We start from the raw sequence: 6073 nt of genomic DNA, 5'->3' as shown, positions 1-6073 counted from the left end.
AATATAACCATACTTGAAAGTGGTTTTGTCAATGGTTTCCCTTGATTCCCTTATTTTGGAAAGAATTGTTATGGAGAGTGTGAAGTAGGAAGCACCTAATCATTATACCGACAGAAACGCCTACTGACTGGGCCAGCATGTGGACGGGCTGCCTTTACTCTGATTTACCGACTCGTTAAAGAAAGAGAGCGTTGCACTATCATTATGGCATATTTTTTTAAAGGACTTTATTTCTAAATGAGGCACTAGGCAAGTTAAATTAACTTATTGGGTTGTCCTACTCAACTTGATGGCAGTTTAGGGGAACAAGTAAAGATATTTAACCTTGCTTGAGAGCTGAGCTTGCTGTTGACCTGCCTGAAGCAAGTGCATCTCACGAGGTAAAACGACCTGGCTCCTAGGGAAAAGGAGAGCTTGGGGACAGTGACAGCTCACATAAGACATTACTCATTTCTCTACTCCACTATCCTTCCCAGGTCTTGACACTTAGCAGCGAGACCATCGTACATCAAGATACAACAACCGTCCAGGGAGCAAAGCAGCATTTTAAAGAGAGATGATTTCTTAGTTCACATGGCTACATTAAATCTTTTATATGACTTCTTTCTCTTTAATAGAGACATTAGAGATATCAGAGAGAATGATAAGTTAAAGCCATGCTCCACTATGAGATTAAGCTCTAACCCTCAGGGATAAATTCCATGATTCTCTAAAATTAATTTATTTTCAAAACTATAATTAACAGTTCACTAAAATCTCCAGGACCATTACTGCAATAGAACAGCTCCTAAAGTTCCAACTACATGCTCATAAAATTTTGATTACTTCTGGTAATCGTGCCATCTGGTAGCTTGGTGATAGCGACATCTTCAAACTTAGTGGGAACTAGCTGACTTTTGAAATCATTTTTAGCATTCTGATAATTGAAAACTTTAGGAGAGTAAATAAAATGTTTATTTCATCTTTCATAAAGCAATTTATCACCTATAAAAAGTATCATGCATCATGATGATTTAGTCCATTTTTTTCCATCAAGTGCTATAAGAACTATGATTAGACTTTATAAAACTGACATTTCCTTAAAAGGAAATTATATATGTGAGGTTTAAATCACACAGATCAGAAATTACTGTAATTACCTTCTTCCATATAATGTTATTGCGATTGTGCACTTATTATAAATAAATGCAAGCTTAAGTGTCTTATCTCTTATTTTATGAAAGCTTTAGAAAGAGATTTCTCATACCAGGTCATAATTATTAGGAAAGACTGCCTTTGGAAGATACCTTGAGATCCAGCCACCCTTCTAAAGCCAGACAGTTGTGGTAGCTAATGAGTTTTAGAACCGGGACATAAGAGGGAAGACAAGATGAAACTCACGATGGGGGTGGGGTGGGGTGGTGGTGACAGAATGGTAGATAAGATAGAGGGTAAGTTGTTAGATACAATGAAGGTTATGGTGTTGGACAAAACAGACAATACGGTGATGGATCAGATGGTGGCTAAAATGGAGGATACGATGGGATAGAAGATGGACAATGAGGTGGTGGATAAGATGATGAATGATCGGTGCTTCTGAAAGCAATCTGAGGGGGCAGAGCTATTGGTCTTTGAGTTGGAAGAGAGTCTGGGAGGAAGGGGTGGCAGACTCTGGAACAAGAAATTCTTCTCGAGATTAAGGGTTAAGCTGCACAAGGTGCTCAATCTGATAGGACACCACATCCCATAAAGGTAAAAAGTCAATTTGCCTCAAATATTATCCAAGGAGTCCTGGGAGTGTCTGGAAAGCCATGTGCTACTAACTGAAAGCTATGTGCTACTAACTGATGCCTGGGAGGAGGATGGGACTTCTTCCTCCTGGAAAGCGTTCCAGGCTCAGAAATCCACAGGCACTGTCCTGGGGTCACTATGAAGTGCTACTGACTCCATGACAGTGAGTTTGCTTTGGCCTTGAACGGATCCAGGATCACTCTGAGTGATCATCTACAGTAAACTTGACTCAGGACTCACTTCCATCGAGTTGATTCTGACTCATTCCAACTATTTACAGCAGAGTAGAACTGCCCCTGTAGTCTCTCTCTTGCAGAGCAGTTGATGGCTTCGAACTGCTAACTTTGAGGTGAGCAGCCCAGGGCTTAATCCAGTATGCTACCAGAGCTCTTTCGGTAAAGATTACAGCCTGGAAATCCTGTGGGGGCAAGTGTACTCTATGACATGCCCTCACTCTGATTCCACCTGACTGCGGGGCACCAAAAACTTCATTGCGCAGGTCCAAACAGACCTTTGTTGATTCTGTGGTGAGGCTTGCACGTGTAGATCCGGGGACACGTGACCCACCACTGTTGCCCCAGAGGGAACGGTGCCCTTACCAGTGTGTGCCTGCTGCACCTCGCCTCCCTGGGCTGGTCCTCTCAAGTATGCCCCTCACATGACTCCAAACAGAAGAGACCGACATGCTGCTGGACTCTGAGCACACGACCTACTGGATGGTTGGACCTCAACCCTCCAAACTCACGGAATCAAACCGCCCACCCTCAGAGGGCAGCAGGTCACTGCCTTATTTAGGCCCCTTAGCTGACTGAGGAGGGGCAGTGCTTACATGTTGGGCTACAATCCTATCCTCATGATCGGCAGTTCAAAACACCAGCAGCTCCATGGGAGAAAGACTGGACTTTCCAGTCCTGTGAAGAGTTGCAGGCTCCGAAGCCCGCCGGGGTCCCTCTGAGTCAGCAGGAACTTGATGACAGCGAGAGCGAGAGCCAGTTAAAGGAGGAGGTCAAAGTCCCCGGTACTAAAAATCATGAGATTTGTGGTATTTCAAAAAACGCACAATTTTAAAAGTTCAATAGATGTCACAAAAGAGAAACTGCCAAGTATAAAAGCCCAAATTAAGGTTCATGATATTCTATGAGGGAAAAATTGCTATCAACCACAGGGGAAAATATTTTAAGAAAAACTAGATGAAGAAGTAAAATCTCTGGAGACAGATAGGGGTAGTATGGTGGTGAGTGTTGTTAAAACACTATCTGGGAAGTTGTAGCAGAGATAAGAAGGAAAATAGAAGTTAAAAGTGCTATGATATCAGGTAACATTTTTTATAATTATTACTTCATACTTTAAAAATTCAAGCAATGTGTTCATTGGTCATAAGAGAAATACAAATTAAAAGAGATACCACCTCACACTGGTAGTCTTAACTAAAACCCTAAATCAGACCATTATACCTGCGGGAGAGGATGTGGAGAGATTGGAACGCTCTTACATTGCTAGTGGGATTGAAGACTTGTGCAACCTCCATGGAAAACAGTTTTTCACTTCCTTCAACAAAGACAAAGACAAATATTTTATGCTCTTGCAAACTATTTATACTGTAATAAATAAAGAACAAAATGTAAATAAGAATATGTACACCTTTAATTATTGCAGAAATTTCTAAAATAGCAGAAAAGTGGATATAATCTAAACCCCTGTTCATAGAAGAATAAACAAACTAGCAGCTGCAACAAAGGAAATATTACGCATCCCTGAAATGCAATGGCTAGTCTATCAAACACCTCACGACATGTACAAAATGAGAGGACATGATGCCCAGCAAAGGTGGTCAATCTCATAAAGGGCAAGGTTGAAGATATTATATTGGGAGGAAATCTTTTCTTGAATCATTTTATTGGGAGCTTGTAAAATACTTATCACAATCCATCCATCCATCCATCCATTGTGTCAAGCACTTTGTACATTTGTTGCCATCATCATTCTCAATACATTTGCGTTCTACTTGGCATCAGCTCCTCATTTTCCCCTCCCTCCCCAAACTCCCCTCCATCATGAACCCTTGATAATTTATAAATTATTATTTTGTCATAGCTTACACTGGCCAATATCTTCCATCCCCCATCCCCCAAGGGAGGTTATATGTAGATCCTTGTAATCAGCTCCCCCTTTCTACCCCACCTTCCCTCCACCCTCTAAGTATTGCCACTCTCACCACTGGGTCTGAAGGGATCATCTGTCCTTGATTCCCTGTGTTTCCAGTTCCGGTCTAGCCAGATTTGTAAAGCAGAATTGGGATCATGATAGTGGGGGCGGGGGAGGAAGCATTTAGGAACTAGAGGAAAGGTGTGTGTTTCATCGTTGATACCCTGCACCCTGACTGGCTTGTCTCCTCCCTACGACCCTTCTGTTTTGGGTGTCCAGTTGCCTACAGATGGACTTTGGGTCTCCACTCTGCGCACTTCACCTCACTCACAATGATATGATTTTTTGTTCTTTGATGCCTGATACCTGATCCCTAACACACCTCATAATCACGCAGGTGGTGTGCTTCTTCCATGTGGGCTTTGCTGTTCTTGAGCTTGAGGGCCGCTTGTTTATCTTCAAGCCTTTAAGACCCCAGATGCTACATCTTTTGATTGTCGGGCCCCATCAGCTTTCTTCACCATATTTGCTTATACACACATTTGTCTTCAGTGATCATATCGGGAAGGTGGGCACCCACTGATAGGATTTTTTGTTCTTTGGTGCCTGATACCTGGTCCCTTCTACACCTCATGATCACACAGGCTGCTGTGCATCTTCCATGTGGCTTTGCTGCTCCTGAGCTAGCTGGCTGCTTGTTTACTTGAGAGCCTTTAAGACCCCAGATGCTATATTTTTTGAGAGCTGGGCACCATCAGCTTTCTTCACCACACCTGCTTTTGCACACATTTGTCTTCAGCAATCGTGTGGGGAAGGGGTGCATCATGGAAATAGGGGAAATCTTTTATAAGCATTATTGTAAAGGAAAATGTAAAAATAAAAAATGGTTTTCATGCCAAAGGAAATGCCTTTTGTGACTCTGAGGAGGCTGGGAGCTATGGAGGATGTGGGAGAAGGGACAGGGAAGTAAGAAGGGAGGATTGGGGGTAAAAGAAAATAGAAAGAGGAGCAAAAGAAGAAAGAGGCACAGACCTGGGTGGGGTGGGTTTCATGAGATACAGTTACTGTTGGTGGACTGCTCTGGGGGGGAAAGAGGGAGCTTTCTACTCCCATAAACAATGACAGCTGAAAAATTCATGAGGCAGGACCTGTCTCTTCTATAGGGTCACTTTGAGTAGACATTGACTTGATGATAGTTTTGGGGTTGGTCACTGTTTTGATGAGATGGGCCATGAGATAGGATGAGATAGAATGTTTTTCTTTGTAGGTGCTATATGCCACAAATAATATCGAAAAATAAAAATGGATAAAATTAACATTTTACCAGTAGAGACAGATAAAAGAGGAGGGTCACAGTCTTTGAAACCCTCCGGGTTGCTTACCCATAAGTCCTATTGTGATTTACGGGGCACTATCTAGTTCTTCTGCTCTCAGAGTTGATGAGGTTCGTTTAGATGCTTTGTCCAGTGTACTATGATCGTCTTTAAGTCTTTGGTGTACATCTTCCTCTTAGTTCCAGGTGGGTAGGAACAAAAGTCCTGTCCTATTGACTTCATCTTGCCATTGTATGGATAATGACAGCATAAAGACAAAGGTGAACTCAGAGGACTTGCCAGTGAGAATACAGAACAGACTGTGCCTGCAGTACAGTGGTGATGAGGGTAACTCTGAAGCCAATTTGATTTAGTAGATATTCTGAGGGTACTGGAAGCAACCAGAGTTCATACAGTCTGTTGTAGTGGTGCATAAACCAGAGGCATCAAAGGTAACATTGTTTCCTGATGACCACAACATTGAACCAGATAATCCTTTGTTGCAGGACAATGTATGAAAACGGAATATCCTGGGGAAAATGAATTAGACTGTGGGTAGGGCGGTTTCAACAACACAGATACACTAATACAGTAAATTAATTAATTAATCAAAATGAATATAGTAACATTATACAGGCATGCCAGAAGGTCACTGGAATAATGGATCACAATACACTATCCAGACGCAGGCCTCACTCTATCTGAAAATTTATTGTACGACAAATGTGGTACGGCAAGTGTGAAAAGCATGGTCCATTTAATAAAATGTGTTAGTGCTATCAGATATCCATCTGGGAAACTATAATTTTGTCCCTTCTTTCAAACATCATGAAAATAAATTCCAG

This window comes from Tenrec ecaudatus, chromosome 15 (assembly GCF_050624435.1).
Source record: "Tenrec ecaudatus isolate mTenEca1 chromosome 15, mTenEca1.hap1, whole genome shotgun sequence".
NCBI classification, from domain to species: Eukaryota; Metazoa; Chordata; class Mammalia; order Afrosoricida; family Tenrecidae; genus Tenrec; species Tenrec ecaudatus.
The sequence above is the reverse complement of the archived record's forward strand: the minus strand, read 5'-3'. Positions refer to the sequence as shown.